The sequence below is a fragment of the Lithobates pipiens genome, unplaced genomic scaffold (assembly GCF_037356315.1).
Source record: "Lithobates pipiens isolate NorthernLeopardFrog02 unplaced genomic scaffold, aLitPip1_a1.2 Scaffold_61, whole genome shotgun sequence".
Taxonomy (NCBI): Eukaryota; Metazoa; Chordata; class Amphibia; order Anura; family Ranidae; genus Lithobates; species Lithobates pipiens.
Genome location: NW_027507883.1, coordinates 1,354,886 through 1,371,536, shown reverse-complemented (window position 1 = coordinate 1,371,536; position 16,651 = coordinate 1,354,886). Strand labels below are relative to the sequence as shown.

Genomic DNA, 16,651 nt, shown 5'->3' with positions numbered 1-16,651 from the left:
AGATGTTCACCTCAGCAAACAAGCAGAAAAATAGAACAGGTCATTGACGCCAACAACATATTAAAAAAAAGCCAACGGCACCTGGTATTCCCAGGCGGTCTCCCATCCAGGTACTAACCAGGCATGACGCTGCTTAGCATCCGAGATCAGACGAGATCGGGCGCATTCTGGGTGATGTTGCTTTAGGCAATCTTGCTGGCCACTCTCAACCCTCTTGACAAACACCAAGATGGTTACCTCAGCAAACAAGCAGAAAAATAAAACAGGTCGTTGATGCCAACAACATATTAAAAAAGAGCCCACGCAACCTGGTATTCCCAGGCAGTCTCCCATCCAAGTACTAACCAGGCCCCAACCCTGCTTAGCATCTGAGATCAGACGAAATCGGGTGCATTCAGGGTGATGTAGCCATAGGCTGTCTAGCTGGCCACTTTAAACCCTCTTGTCAAACGCCAAGATGGTCACCTCGACAAACAAGCAGAAAAATAAAACAGGTCGTCAACGCCAACAACATATTAAAAAATAGCCTACGGCACCTGGTATTCATAGGCGCTCTCCCATTCAGGTACTAACCAGGCCCGACATTGCTTAGCATCTGAGATCAGATGAGATCGAGCGGATTCTGGGTGATGTGGCCATAGGCGATCTTGCTGGGCACTCTCAACCCTCTTGACAAACACAAAAGATGGTCACCTCGGCAAACAAGCAGAAAAATAAAATAGGGAGTTGATGTTAACAACATTTTAAAAAAAACAAGCCTGACACTACTTAGCATCTGAGATCAGATGAGATCGGGCGCATTCAGGGTGATGTTGCCGTAGGCAATCTTGCTTTCCACTCTCAACCCTCTTGACAAACGCCAAGATGTACACCTCAGCAAACAAGCAGAAAAATAGAAGAGGTCGTTGACGCCAACATATTAAAAAAAAAAAGCCAACAGCACCTCGTATTCCCAGGCGGGCTCCCATCCAGGTACTAACCAGGCACGACCCTGCTTAGCATCTGAGATTAGACGAGATTGGGAACATTCATGGTGATGTGGCCGTAGAGAATCTTGCTTGGCACTCTCAACCCTCTTGACAAACGCCAATATGGTCAATATGGATTTTATTTAATTTTTTTACTAAATGGGAGGGGGGGGGGTGGCACCCGGGCGCCCCCTATGGATGGGCCTCCACTGCTCCTGGGAATACCCAGTGCCACGGGCTTCTTTTTGTTTTTTTTGCCATCAACTTGTTTTTTTTCCCTTGTTTCCCAAGGTGACCATCGTAGCGTTTGTCAAGAGGGCTGAGGCTGCCCATAGAGATTGCCTATGGGCACATGACCCTGAAAGCACCTGGTCTCAAAGGCTAAGCAGGGTTGGGCCTGGTTAGTACCTGTGTGGGAGACTGCCTGGGAATACCCAGTGCCACAGGCTTCTTTTTTTTTTCTTTTTTTTTCCGTTTACTTGTTTTTTCCCTTGTTTCCCAAGGTGACCATCTTGGCATTTTGTCAAGAGGGTTGAGCGTGCGCAACGAGGCTCCCTATGGCCACATCACCCTGAAAGCAACAAATCTTGTCTTATCTCAGAGGCTAAGCAGCATCGGGCCTGATTCGTACCTGGATGGGAGACTGCCTGGGAATATCAGGTGCCGTAAATGTTTTTTGTTTTGTTTTTTGGTGTTGACTTGTTTTTTTCCCTTGTTTCCCAAGGTGACCATCTTGGTGTTTGTCAAGAGAGTTGAGGGTGCCAAAAGCAATTGCCTTCAGGCACGTCACCCTGAAAGCACCCCATCTCGTCTGATCTTGGAGGTTATGCAGGGTCGGGCCTGGTTCATACCTGGATGGGAGACCGCCTGGGAATACCAGGTGCCGTAGGTTTATTTTGTTTATTTTTTTGCCGTTGACTTGTTTTTTTTCCCTTGTTTCCCAAGGTGACAATCTTGGCATTTGTCAAGAGGGTTGAGGGTGCCCAAAGAGATTGTCTACAGCCACATCACCCTAAAAGCGCCCCATCTCGTCGCATCTCTGAGGAGAAGTAGGGGTGGGCCTGGTTAGTACGTAGATGGGAGACCGCCTGGGAATACTAGGTGCTGTAGGTTTCTTTTCTTTTTTTTCTCTTTTTACCCATGGATACCATCTTGGCATTTGTCAAAAGGATTGAAGGTGCACAAAGAGATTGCCTACGGCCACATCACCCTGAAAGCGCACCATCTCATCTGATCTCTGAGACTAAGTAGTGGCGGGCCTGGTTAGTACTTGGATGGGAGACCGCCTGGGAATACCAGGTGCTCTAGGCGCTTTTTTTTTTTTTGCCATTGACTTGTTTTTTTTGTTTTCCATGGTGACAATCTTGGCGTTTGTGAAGAGGGTTGCAAAGAGATTGTCTATGGATTCATCACCCTGAAAGCGTCTGATCTCAGAGGCTAAGCAGGTTCAGGCCTTGTTAGTACCTGGATGGCAGACCACCTGGGAATACCATGTTCCATAGGCTTCTTTTTTTGGCGTTGGCTTGTTTTTTTCCCTTGTTTCTCAAGGTGACCATCTTGGCGTTTGTCAAAGAGGGTTGAGGATGCCCAAGAGATTGCTTACGGGCCATATCACCATGAAAGCGCCCAATCTCATCTGATCTCGGAGGCTAAGCAGGGTCGGGCCTAGTGACCATCTTTGCGTTTGTCAAGAGAGATGAGGGTGCCCAAAGAGATTGCCTATGAGTAGGGTCGGGCCTGGTAAGTACCTGGATGGGAGACCGCCTGGCAATACAAGGTGCTGTAGGTTTCCTTTTATTTTATTTTATTTTTTTTGGGGCGTTGACTTATTTTTTCCCTTGTTTCCCAAGGTGAATCTTGGTGTTTGTCAAGGGGGTTGAGGATGTCCAAAAAGATTGGCTATGGCCACATCACCTTGAAAGAGCCCCATCTTGTCTCACCTCGGGGGCTAAGCAGGGGCTGAGCCTGGTTAATACCTGGATGGCAGACTGCCTGGGAATACCAGGCCCCTGTGCTTCTTTTCTTTTTTTGCATTTACTTGTTTTTTTCCCTTGTTTCACAAGGTGACTATCTTGGCGTTTGTCAAGATGGTTCAGGGTGTCCAAATAAATTGCCTATGGCCACATCACTCTGAAAGCGACCAATCTTGTCTAATCTCAGAGGCTAAGCAGGGTCAGGCCTGGATGGTACTTGGATGGGAGACTGCCTGGGAATACCAGGTGGCATAGGCTTCTTTTTTTCTTTTGGCGTTAAATTTGTTTCCCTTGTTTACCAAGGTGACCATCTTGGCGTTTTTCAAGAGTGTTCAGGGTGCCCAAAGCGATTGCCTAAGGCCACATCTCCCTGAAAGCAACTGATCTCATCTGATCTCGGAGGCTTTGCAGGGTCGGGCCTGGTTAGAACCTGGGTGGGAGACCCCCTGGGAATACCTAGTGTCGTAGGTTTCTTTTTTATTCATTTTTTGGCATTGACTTGTTTTTTGTCTTTTGTTTCCCAAGGTGACCATCTTGGTGTTTGTCAAGAGGGTTGAGGGTGCCGAAAGAGATTTCCTATGGCCACATCACCCTGCGTGGTATCAACAAAATTCCAAGCTTCCAGGAATAGGAATTTCTCCAACTTTAGACAAGGCAGAGACCCCAAAAAGAATTGGAGGAGTACTCGGGCCACGTTTCTAAAGGCAAATAGAGAAGCCTCTCCAATACGCAGGAGGGGACAAAGTCCTTTTGACAAAAGGCCACTGCAGCCAGGTTGAAGCAAAAGGGATTTTGCACCAGTTTTGTTTTGATGCTGCGTCGGCTGCCCATGGCTTTTATAATGTCGTCCTTTGGTACATCTTCTCGGATGACTACTTCAATGTTTTCTGTCCAAACTTTAATGGCATTAGACACCAAGGCTAAAGCCACAGCCAGTCTACATGCTCCTCCAGCCAACTGATAGGCTTTTTTCAAATCCATCTATACGCCTGTCCAGAGGATCTTTAAAAGGAGGCTGAATCCTCCATAGGTAGGGTGATGTTCTTGGTTAAACGCACCACTGCTGCATCAACTACTGGAGGTGTATCCAGGAAGGCTGTATCTGACTTGGCCAGCGGGTACAACTTCTGGAGTCTATTTAGGGAGAAGCGTTTATCCGTCCTCTTCCATTCCCCTTCTATTAAATCCTTTAATTCTTCTAGAAAGGGAAAAAAATGAATTTCATTTTCAGAAATGGAAAAAAGGTTTTTGTCTTTTTAGGAGGCTCTTCCACCTCTTCCCAGCAGATAGCTTGTTTAACCGCCAAGGCAAAAGGTTGTACTAATGAAAAATTAAACCCCGAGGGTTCTGATTCATCTGAGGAATCCTCCGACTCGGGACTGTCCCCAGCAGATAAGGGAGGCAGGGTTGAAGAGGTGCCTGCTGGGTCCGCGGATGATTGACCCTGGTTAGTCATTTCTGACGTTTGACCCCTAAGCGTGGAGGGAGTTGTATGAATTAGCTCTGCTAATGAGTCTTTAACCACTTAACAACCGGCCCATAGTCGAATGACGGCTACAGGGCGGTTGTTTAACTCTGGGAGGCCGTCATATGACGTCCTCCCAGAATTCCGCTCTCACGCGCCCCCTGGGGTGCGCACTCGAGAGCATCCTTGACTGCCGGGTCCATAGGACCCGGCGCATCACGGATCACGGTAAACGGCCGCTCATCGCGGCCGTTTACCACGTGATCGCTCCGTCAAATGACGGAGCGATCACTTGTAAACAAACCGGCGTCATAACATAACATAACGGCGTTCCGCGATGTGCTTGGGTGATGCGATTTGATGCGATCTGTTGGGGGCGACGCGATTCGATGTTCTGATGCGATTTGATGTGTCGGGGGGGTGCAATGTGCTTTGGGCGATGCGATGAGAAGTGTTGGGGGAGATTCATCTACGAGATAATACCGCCCAACTGAATTCTGGACGGCTGTTTTTTCTTTTCTTTTCTTTTTTATTTTTTGGTTATAGTTATGGTTCTAAAAGTTACTATGATGCATCTGTTAATTGTTTTTTGATTCACATGTTTCAACCGACTGACTAAAGGTGACATTGGCCCTTTCTCGGTACGCACAAACCAACATCCCTCCACATCATTCACTCTAACATGCAGACACACAAACTATTTAAGGAAAAGGTCATCGGTTTCCACACGCTCTGGGATAAACATCCCATTCCCTCTCAAGCTTGCCAAGGTGACCATCTAGGCGTTTGTCAAGAGGGTTGAGAGTGGCCAGCAATATCGCCTACAGCCCCAACACCCGAAATATGCTTCATCTCGTCTGATCTCAGATGCTAAGCAGGGTCGGGCCTGATGGGAGACCGCTTGTGAATACGAGGTGCTGTAGGCTTATTTTTTTAATATGTTGTTGGCGTCAACGACCTGTTTTATTTTTTTGCTTGTTTACCGAGGTGACCATCTTGGCATTTGTGAAGAGGATTTAGAGTGGCCACAATGTTTGCCTACGGCCACATCACCCTGAATGCGCCTGATCTCGGCTGATCTCGGATGCTAAGCAGCGTTGGGCCTGCTTAGTACCTGGATGGGAGACCGCCTGGGAATACCATGTGCCGTAAGCTTTTTTTTAATATGTTGTTGGCGTCGACGACCTGTTTTATTTTTCTGCTTGTTTGCCGAGGTGACCATCTTAGCGTTTGTCAAGAGGGTTGAGAGTGGTCAGCAAGATTGCCACATCACCACATCACTGCTCACGCTCAACCCTCTTGACAAAAACCAAGATGGTCACCTCAGCAAACAAGCAGAAAATTAAAACAGGTCGTAGACACCAACAACATATTAAAAAAAAGCCTACAGCACCTGGCATTCCCAGGTGGTCTCCCATCCATGTACTAACCAGTTCCGACCCTGCTTAGCATCCGGTATCAGACAAGATCGGGCACATTCAGGGTGTCGTGGCTGTAGGCGAACTTGCCGGTCACTCTCAACCCTCTTGACAAATGCCAAGATGGTCACCTCGGCAAACAAGCAGAAAAATAAAACAGGTCGTCGACGCCAACAACATATTAAAAAAAAAAGCCTATGGCACCTAGTATTCCCAAGTAGTCTCCCATCAAGGTACTAACCAGGCCCGACCCTGCTTAGCATCCAAGATCAGACGAGATCAGGCACATTCCGGGTGATGTGGCCGTAGGCGATTTTGGTGGCCACTCTCAACCCTTTTGACAAACACCAAGATGGTCAGCTTGGCAAACAAGTAGAAAAATAAAACAAGTAGTCGACGCCAACAAAATATAAAAAAAAGCCTACGGCACCTGGTATTCCCAGGGGGTCTCCCATCCAGGCTCTAACCAGGCCCGACCCTGCTAAGCCTCCGAGATCAGATGAGATTGGTTGCTTTCAGGGAGATGTGGCCGTATTCAATCGCATTGGGCACTCAGAATCCTCTTGAAAAACGCCAAGATGTTAACCTTGGTAAACAAGGGAAAATAACAAGTCAACACCCAAAAAAAAAAAAGTCTTGCACTTTGAGTGAGCGGTGGGCAGTGCTTCTGACGTCACTCAAGGAAGTGACGTTGGCACAGCACTTCTCTGTTCTGCCCGCCTGAGAGGATCAGGTAAGGGGCTGCCGCATGGCAGCTTACAAATTCGTTATTATTTATTCAGCGCCTCCGCCGGTACCCCCTCCAAATCCACAGGGTTACTATGGTGGTCGCACTCGGCAGCATACCCCAACCCCCTTCACCCACCCTGCTAAAAAAAATTAAAGAAAAAGTGTTATTATCGGTGGCCGGCAGCATACATCCCCCCCAAAAAGCTTTAAAAAAAGGGTTATTAATAATAACCCTTTTTTTTAAAAAACTCTTGTTTGGGGGGGCAGGTATGGGGGTTAATGCTGCAGACCACCGATAATAACCCTTTTTTTTTTAAATCTTGTTGGGGGGGTTTGCTGCCGACCACCAATAATAACTTATTATCGATGTTTGGCAGCATATCCCCCAAACAAGATTTAAAAAAAAAGGGTTATTATCGGTGGTCGGCAGCATACTCCCCCCAAACAAGATTTACAGGTTGTAGATATGTGCTATTTACAGGTTGCAGATATGTGTGATTTACAGAATGCAGATATGTGCGATTTACAGAATGTGATTTACAGAATGCAGATGTGCGATTTACAGCATGCAGATATGTGCGATTTACAGAATGCAGATGTGTGATTTACAGAATGCAGATATGTGCGATTTACAGAATGTGATTTACAGAATGCAGATATCTGCGATTTACATGTTGCAGAATGCAGATATGGGCAATTTATAAGTTGCAGAATGCAGATATGTGAAATTTACAGGTTGCAGAACGCAGTTATGTGCGATTTTTAGAATGCAGATATGTGTGATTTACAGGTTGCAGAGGGTAGATATGTGTGATTTACAGGTTGTAGATATGTGCTATTTACAGGCTGCAGATATGTACGATTTACAGAATGCAGATATGTGCGATTTACAGAATGTGATTTACAGAATGCAGATATGTGCTATTTACAGGTTGTAGATATGTGCAATTTACAGGTTGTAGATATGTGCGATTTGTATGTTGTAGATATGTGCAAGTTACAGGTTGTAGATATGTGCAATTTACAGAATGCAGATGTGTGATTTACAGAATGCAGATATGTGCAATTTACAGAATGCGATTTACAGAATGCAGATATGTGTGATTTACATGTTGCAGAATGCAGATATGGGCAATTTACAGGTTGCAGAATGCAGATATGTGCAATTTACAGTTTGCAGAATGCAGTTATGTGCGATTTACAGAATGCAAATATGTGTGATTTACAGGTTGCAGAAGGCAGATATGTGTGATTTACAGGTTGCAGAATGCAAATATGTGCGATTTACAGGTTGTAGAAAAGGTGCCTGATGTGGTTATACACAAGATAGGCATGATTCATCTGCTTTAGTAGAGCCCAGTGTATAATGTGCAGCCTGTTATATGATGTTGATTCACTAAGGGGTGTGGCTTGTGATAAGTGGGGGGGGCAAATCTGAGGGGGTGTGGTCTTGCGCCCCCCCATCCTAAAACTTCACCAACCGCCACTGCCCAGGAGGTCTCCCATTTGTTACTAACCAGGTCAGACGCTCCTCAGCCTCCGAGATCAGACAAGATCGAGCACTTTCAGGGTGATGTGGCCATAGGAAATCTCTTTTGGCACCCTCAACCCTCTTGACAAACACCAAGATGGTCACCTTGGGAAACAAAAGACAAAAAACAAGTCAACAGCAAAAAATTAATAAAAAAGAAACCTACGGCACTAGGTATTCCCAGGGGGTCTCCCACCCAGGTTCTAACCAGGCCCGACCCTGCAAAGCCTCCGAGATCAGATGAGATTGGTTGCTTTCAGGGAGATGTGGCCTTAGGCAATCGCTTTGGGCACCCTGAACACTCTTGAAAAACGCCAAGATGGTCACCTTGGTAAACAAGGGAAACAAATTCAACGCCAAAAGAAAAAGAAAAAAAGAAGCCTATGCCACCTGGTATTCCCAGGCAGTCTCCCATCCAAGTACCATCCAGGCCTCACCCTGCTTAGCCTCTGAGACAGAGCAGATTTCATAGGCAATGTAAATAGTAAATGGCTGCTCTACTAGAGCCGGTGCCACATCACCAGGTGGCACCAGGAATACCAGGTGCCGCAGGCTTTTTTTAATGTGTAGTCGGCATCAAAGACCTGTTTTATTTTTCTGCTTGTTTGCCGAGGTGACCATCTTGGCGTTTGTCAAGAGGGTTGAGAGTGGCAAGCAAGATCGCCTAAGGCCACATCACCCTGAATCCGCTAGATATCATCTGATCTCGGATTCTAAGCAGGGTCAGGCCATGTTAGTAGCTGGATGGGAGACCTCCTGGGAATACCAGGTGCCGTAGGCTTTTTTTAATATGTTGTTGGCGTCGACGACCTGTTTCATTTTACTGCTTGTTTGCCGAGGTGACCATCTTGGCATTTGTCAAGAGGGTTGAGATTGGCCAGCAAGATTGCCTATGGCCTCATCACCCTGAATGCACACGATCTTGTATGATCTCGGATGCTAAGCAGGGTTGGGTCTGGTTAGTACCTGGGTGGGAGACTGCTTGGGAGTACAAGGTGCCGTAGGATTTTTATAATATGTTGTTGGCGTCGACGACCTGTTTTATTTTTTTGCTTGTTTGCCGAGGTGACCAGCTTGGGGTTTGTCAAGAGGGGTGAGAGTGGCCAACAAAATTTCCTACGGCCACATCACCCTGACGGTTTTCAGATCCACAAGCTTGTCCTCCGGCAACCTGCATTCCATCGCTTCAGAATCCAACACAATACCCATAAAGGTGATGACCTTCCTGGGCCCTTCCGTCTTGTCGGGTGCCAACGGGATGCCGAACCGTTCCACAACGTGTTCCAGCGTCGCCAGCAACACCCCGCACACTCTGGAATCCGGCGGACCCACGCAGAGAAAGTCATCCAAATAATGGATAACAGAGTTCAGCCCTGCGACATCCCGGACCACCCATTCCACAAATGAGCTAAATGTTTCAAACACCACGCATGAAATGGAGCACCCCATGGGGAGGCAACGGTCAACATAAAACATGTTGTCCCAATGACACCCCAACAACCGAAAACTTTCGGGAGAAGTAGGGGTGGGCCTGGTTAGTACGTAGATGGGAGACCGCCTGGGAATACTAGGTGCTGTAGGTTTCTTTTCTTTTTTTTCTCTTTTTACCCATGGATACCATCTTGGCATTTGTCAAAAGGATTGAAGGTGCACAAAGAGATTGCCTACGGCCACATCACCCTGAAAGCGCACCATCTCATCTGATCTCTGAGACTAAGTAGTGGCGGGCCTGGTTAGTACTTGGATGGGAGACCGCCTGGGAATACCAGGTGCTCTAGGCACTTTTTTTTTTATTGCCATTGACTTGTTTTTTTTGTTTTCCATGGTGACAATCTTGGCGTTTGTGAAGAGGGTTGCAAAGAGATTGTCTATGGATTCATCACCCTGAAAGCGTCTGATCTCAGAGGCTAAGCAGGTTCAGGCCTTGTTAGCACCTGGATGGCAGACCACCTGGGAATACCATGTTCCATAGGCTTCTTTTTTTTGGCGTTGGCTTGTTTTTTTCCCTTGTTTCTCAAGGTGACCATCTTGGCGTTTGTCAAAGAGGGTTGAGGATGCCCAAGAGATTGCTTACGGGCCATATCACCATGAAAGCGCCCAATCTCATCTGATCTCGGAGGCTAAGCAGGGTCGGGCCTAGTGACCATCTTTGCGTTTATCAAGAGAGATGAGGGTGCCCAAAGAGATTGCCTATGAGTAGGGTCGGGTCTGGTAAGTACCTGGATGGGAGACCGCCTGGCAATACAAGGTGCTGTTGGTTTCCTTTTTTTTTATTTTATTTTTTTTGGGGCGTTGACTTATTTTTTCCCTTGTTTCCCAAGGTGAATCTTGGTGTTTGTCAAGGGGGTTGAGGATGTCCAAAAAGATTGGCTATGGCCACATCACCTTGAAAGAGCCCCATCTTGTCTCACCTCGGGGGCTAAGCAGGGGCTGAGCCTGGTTAATACCTGGATGGCAGACTGCCTGGGAATACCAGGCCCCTGTGCTTCTTTTCTTTTTTTTGCATTTACTTGTTTTTTTCCCTGGTTTCACAAGGTGACTATCTTGGCGTTTGTCAAGATGGTTCATGGTGTCCAAATAAATTGGATTAAAAAAACTGCAAATCGCAGTAAAAATGCAGTGCTTGCGTTTTTTGATGCAGCTCCATTGACTTCTATTACATGAAAAAACGCTGCATTTTTGCATGAAAAAAATGCCCCGCCCTTTCCAAAAATGCCGAGGCACAAAAATGCATTGATGTGAACATGTTCCATAGGAACCCATGTTAAAAAAAAAATGTCCCTGCATTTCTGCAAAATGCATCAAAAAACGCGTTAGTGTGAATCCAGCCATAAAATCCATTATATTTTATTTAGAAATTTCCTCTAAATGACTATAGATGCAGCCTTGACAGTGCCAGTGTAAATGAGGCCTAATAGTCAATAATCTGGTGTAAAATGCATAAAAAAGCACACCTATGCTTTTTTTTTTGTGCATTTTCAGTTTTGCATAAATACCCTACAGTCCATTTAACATGGTTTCCTATGGATGTAGTTCACATCTGTGCATTTTTTGGAAAGGGCCAGGGATTTTCTGTTTTTTGGTTACATTAGATGGTTTAACCACTTCCCGACCAGCGCACGACTATGTACGTCGACAGAATGGCACGGGCAGGCATATTGGCGTACAGGTATGTCCAATATTCAATGCCGCCCTGCCATCGGGAGCGTGCCGCCGGCGGCGCGCTCCCGCGCTGGTCGGGACCCCCGTGAGTCCGGTTGCGGGACCCGCGGACTCGATCGCCGCGGGCATCCCCGCGATCGTCTCACGGATCGGTCGAATGGAGGAAATGCAGAGTAAACAGCATTTCTCCATTCTGCCTAGCAACTAGTGACGCTGATCTCTGCTCCATGTGATTGGAGCAGAGATCAGTGTTCACTAAATGAAAGCCCAACCCCCCCACAGTTAGTAACACACCCCTAGGAACACATAACCCCTACACTGCCACCCACTGGTTAACCCCTTCACTGCCAGTGTCATTTACACAGGAATCACTGCATTTATATAGCAGTGATTACTGTGTAAATGACAATGGTCCCAAAAATGTGTCAAAAATGTCCGATGAGTCCCCCACAATGTCCCAGTCACAATAAAAATCACTGATCGCCGCCATTACTAGTAAAAAAAAAATAATAAAAAATTATTAATAAAAATGCTATAAAACTATCCCTATTTTGTAAACGATATAACTTTTGCGCAAACCAATCAATAATCGCTTATTGTGATTTTTTTGACCAAAAATATGTAGAAGAATATGTATCGGCCCCTAAACTGAGGGAAAAAAATGTTTTTTTATATATTTTTGGGGGATATTTATTATAACAAAAAGTAAAAAATAATGCGTTTTTTTCAAAATTGTCGCTCTATTTTTGTTTATAGCGCAAAAAATAAAAACCACAGGGGTGATCAAATACCACCAAAAGAAAGCTCTATTTGTGGGGGAAAAAAAAACGTCAATTTTGTTTGGGAGCCACGTCGCACGACCGCGCAATTGTCAGTTAAAGCGACGCAGTGCCGAATCGCAAAAAGTGGTCTGGTCTTTGACCAGCAAATTGGTCCGGTCTGAAAGTGGTTAAATGATCTAAAGATGTGCATTGAAAAATGCTAAATACGCCTGCAATATGCAAACTGCAACCTGCACAAGTGTGAATCAGACCTTGGACAGATTTAGAAGCTGCAGTGTGCATGGGCACTTAGGCTGGATTCACGCCTGTGCATTTTGGAGATTTGTACTACAGAACGTGTTCCATATGAAAACATGTTAAGTGGACTGTAATGAAAATCTGCAGAATGCAAAAAGCACAAAAAATGCATGGGTGTGAATCAAGCCTTATAGCGTATGAAGAAAAAACTATCCAAGGAAAAACCCTTACCTTTTTTTTTATGTATAGGTTTTGCTTGCAAAAGCTTTCTTCTGTCTCCCAGGATGCCAGTTTTTCAGACAAGAGATTGGCAGCATTTTTTTAAAATTGGAGCACTGGCCTTTGCTTGTGACCAGACAGTGAACCCTAACTTGTTACAATGTTGTATCCTCCTATCAGGACAGGGATGGACAACAAACCAACCAAAGATGGAAGACATCCTTGAAAGCTGGAAACCCAACATGGACAGGGGGAAGGCTAAAGAAGAAATGGACCTAGAAAGTCACATCGCCTTACAAGACTGGAAGGGGCTTGCCATTATAAAAGACCGTGTTGGAAACACTGGGGAGACGGTCTTTACGACCTTGCCATTCAAGAAAGGTGAGGTGGTCTGTGACTACCATGGACCATTAATTCCGTGTGAAAGAGGAGAGGAGCTTATGAGTGCCATGGCAGAAGGTAAGATGGTGAGGTTGGTAAAACATGACTATCAAGCGATCACATGTGTTAATCTGATACCATTGATTCTGCACACTACACTTCTCCCCCTGCTGTCAATCACAGCCAGTAATAGAGCAGGGGTTTGGAGGATGTGCCTCCATAGCAAGCGGCCACAAAAGGAGGATTGGGTCTGCTCTGTGCAAAAACTTTACACAGAGCAGATAAGTATAATCTGTTGTGTTTTTGTCTTTTCTAAAAAAGTGCTCTATTGCAATCACTTTCAGGGGGTCAAATAAACCCAGTCAGTGTACCACTTAAGGGGGTTCAAGTTATTTCATTTATTCAACAGCATGTTTTATGGGTATAAAGATATTTTGATATACATGTGTCCATTTCTAGTTACTTATTTTGCTGATTGAGACATACCTTTATTTATTTTTGTCTTTTTATTAGCAGCATGGCACTTATTATTTCATTTATTTGGCAGGTGAGATGGGCTACCTCTTCTTTTTTGAGGACGAGAGGAACAATCGGAAGCTGTGCATTGATGGCAAGAATGTCCCGTGCCCCTGTCATCCCTCCCTACCAACAACTTTTGGGAGGAAGATCAATCATTCCAAAAAGCACCCGAACCTGAAGCCAAGGCTGAATTACCGGAGCGATGGCACCACCCCCGTTCTTCTGTTTGTGGCCATAGAAGATCTTCCAGTTGGCACGGAGCTGAAATACGACTATGGGGTCACGAATCGCTCCTTCTGGGGGGAAGGGGCAGATGTTGCTTGGTTTAATACATAAGAACCCAGCTGACGCCTGCCTCTATGGTACCGGTAGCCGGATGACCTCTAGGGTAAGTCATTTTTCCCCTGCTCCTAAACTGCTCTTCATCTATCCTCCAAACATTCCATTTTTTTTTCTCCTCCATCAACCTTGCTCATTTCTGTCCTACCAAGTCTTTTCTTTACATCTTACCCTGCCTACTCATCATTTTTACTCTTCCTCTCTTTCTGTCTCCCTCATTTGTCTTTTTGCTTTGTGAATTACCCTGCATTTATAAAAAGCTCTCATTGTATTCCCCTTACTGCATCACTGGGAGCTGTGTATCGGTGTCACAAGAAAAGGAACCTTAACAAGTTAACAATTAACAGTGGATATCTGCGTAAGTTCTATACAGCCATTGATGTGACTTGAGCTTATGCCGCGTACACATATAGCCGTCTATCCGACGGACTAAGTCTGGCGGACTTCCCGCCAAACTGTCCGTCGGACTTTCCAAACGGGCTACTTGCCCACACACGGCACTTTTTTAGCGGACTAATACGGCGTACTAAGTCCGCCTTACTATCCGCCCTACTTTTGAAATGAACGGACTTGCCGACACACGCGGAGGAAAGTCAGCTCATTTCGAGCGGGTCTCCAGGTAAGCGGGGCCCGTGCAAAGGAGACGTCGCTGGCCCCACCACCTAGTGTGGACTTAAAGGGGAACCCCAACACCGGAAAAAATCATCGTGGGGGTCCCCCCAGGTCCACATCAGACCCTTGTCCGAGCACGCTACCCGGCCGGCCAGGAAAGGGGGGACGCGCGAGCGCCCCCCCCCTCCGAGCCGCGTGCCCTCAACATGGGGGGTGCCTTGGGGAAGGGGGGGCCGTGCGGCCCCCCCCACCCCAAAGACCGGGCCACCGCCTGTAAAAGAGCTAGAAGAAGGCGCGGTGGCCCGGCAGAAGAACCGAAGAGGGGGACAAGACCCCCGAAGTCGGAAGAAGAGGGCGGCAGCGAGGAAGAAAGCCGGGCTCCTCCACTAGTAAAAGAGCTACAAGAAGATAGCGGAGGAGTCCGGCGAGAAGACCCCCGAAGACGGAAGACCCCCCAGAGATGTGCAATAAACTATTTTATCTTGTGTGTTGTGTTTTTTTTGTACTTTATTTTACAGGTGAATGGGTAGGGGTACATTGTACCCCATACTCATTCACATAGGCTAGGGGGCCGGTATCCAGGGGCCCCCTTATTAAAGGGGGCTCCCAGATTCCGATAAGCCCCCCGCCCGCAGACCCCGACAACCAACGGCCAGGGTTGTCGGGAAGAGGCCCTTGTCCTCATCAACATGGGGACAAGGTGCTTTGGGGTGGGGGGGCCCCGCGGCCCCCCCTTCCCCAAGGCACTCCCCATGTTGAGGGCACGCGGCCTGGAGCGGCTCGGAGGGAGGGCGCTCGCGCGTCCCCCCCTTTCCTGGCCAGCCGGGTAGCGTGCTCGGACAAGGGTCTGATGTAGACCTGGGGGGACCCCCACGCCGATTTTTTTCGGCGTTGGGGTTCCCCTTTAAGTCCATACCAGGTGACGGGGCCAGCAACGTCTCCTTCGGGGGCCCTGCCTACCTGGAGACCCGCTCGAAATGAGCGGACTTTTCTCCGGGTGGGAAAAGTCTGTTCATTTCAAGAGTGGCATACACACGGCCGGATTGTCCGCCGAAATTCAAGTCCGGCAGGAAGATTGGAGTGCAAAACTACTTTCTAAGTCCGCCGTACTTTCGGGTGAAAAAAGTATGCCGGAGGCTACACACGGCGGAATTGTCCGGCGGACTTGAGTTTGCCGGGCTTTTCCACCCGATTGTTTGATCGTGTGTACGCGGCATTACTGATCATCAGGCAAAGGTGCTTATTTTTGTTTCAGGAGCAACCTTTTTCACAAGCCATAATATGACCCAAGCAACAACATGGATGAGACAGACTTGTGGGTTTGGCTTTTTAAATGTTTAAAGCCTTGATTCTCATTGTTCTTTAAAAAAAAAAAACAAAGAAGGAAAATAAATGGGCGCAACTAGAACTCAATTTCTCTTGCTGGGACTTAGGCCAGCCATACACCAAGTGAATTTATTTCCTGCAACCATGGGTTGCAGGAACGATGCTTGATTCTACCATCAGCAGCACAGACAGTGTTGATTCAGGAATCCCTCCTTCCATGGCCATAGTCTTCTCCCAGCAGGGGAAGCTGTCCCAATGGGAGAAAACGGTGATTATTGGAGGAGCAGAGAAGAAATGCTGAATGACTGTCAGCAGCTCTCCTCTCAGATCTGTGAGAGCCTAGCCAGTGGCTCAGTTATCAGTGCAGAGATGGCGGGGGACAGCTGCAGCATTGGTTTGATGCTGCATCCACCTGGGTAAGTATGAAACTAAGGGAAAAAAATCTCTTGATTATTGCAAAGTCTTAACGTGTATTAAATTGTATACTTACCTGCTCTATGAGATGAAATTGCATAAAGTGGCCCTTACCCTCCTCTTTTGTCAGTGCTCCTCTCTGCTCCTTTTTTCTCTTCACACCCCTAATCGCAAACTGATGCTGCACTGCCTACAACCACAGACACAGCGTGGCTTGGCCCTGCCTCATGCTTGCTCCACATAGGTTTAGACTGACGGCAGAAGCCATTGGCTTTTGCTTTAGCAAATCCTGCGAGAGGGAAGGGGGAGCTGCTACCGACTGGCACAGAGCTGGTCGAGTGGGGACTCTGGTAATTATAGAGTGAGGGGGCAACTGCTACCAAAACATGTGTACCTTAGTGCAGGGAATGTATTAAGGTAAACCATGGTTTTTAGGCTTTAGAACCAAAAACTTGTTTACCAAGGTTACATAGTTAGTAAGGTTGAATAAAGACATCAGTCCATCCAGTTCAACCTGAGTGAGTGTCTACAATTGTCCCTATCCCTTTACATTGCACACTCACATTGGTCCCTACC

At 46.8% G+C, this 16,651-nt stretch overlaps 10 pseudogenes; 4 read left to right on the top strand and 6 right to left on the bottom strand.

Annotated features, from left to right (window-relative positions):
• Positions 1–69: 69 nt before the first annotated feature.
• Positions 70–188, bottom strand: LOC143958659 (5S ribosomal RNA; annotated as a pseudogene).
• Positions 189–296: 108 nt separating this feature from the next.
• Positions 297–416, bottom strand: LOC143958490 (5S ribosomal RNA; annotated as a pseudogene).
• A 108-nt stretch (positions 417–524) lies between these two features.
• Positions 525–643, bottom strand: LOC143958295 (5S ribosomal RNA; annotated as a pseudogene).
• A 1,098-nt stretch (positions 644–1,741) lies between these two features.
• LOC143958780 (5S ribosomal RNA) lies at positions 1,742–1,860 on the top strand (annotated as a pseudogene).
• A 3,582-nt stretch (positions 1,861–5,442) lies between these two features.
• LOC143958408 (5S ribosomal RNA) lies at positions 5,443–5,561 on the top strand (annotated as a pseudogene).
• A 226-nt stretch (positions 5,562–5,787) lies between these two features.
• Positions 5,788–5,906, bottom strand: LOC143958294 (5S ribosomal RNA; annotated as a pseudogene).
• Positions 5,907–6,016: 110 nt separating this feature from the next.
• On the bottom strand, positions 6,017–6,135 carry LOC143958410 (5S ribosomal RNA; annotated as a pseudogene).
• A 107-nt stretch (positions 6,136–6,242) lies between these two features.
• On the bottom strand, positions 6,243–6,361 carry LOC143958665 (5S ribosomal RNA; annotated as a pseudogene).
• A 2,611-nt stretch (positions 6,362–8,972) lies between these two features.
• LOC143958699 (5S ribosomal RNA) lies at positions 8,973–9,091 on the top strand (annotated as a pseudogene).
• Positions 9,092–9,746: 655 nt separating this feature from the next.
• LOC143958303 (5S ribosomal RNA) lies at positions 9,747–9,865 on the top strand (annotated as a pseudogene).
• The last annotated feature ends 6,786 nt before the right edge of the window (positions 9,866–16,651 follow it).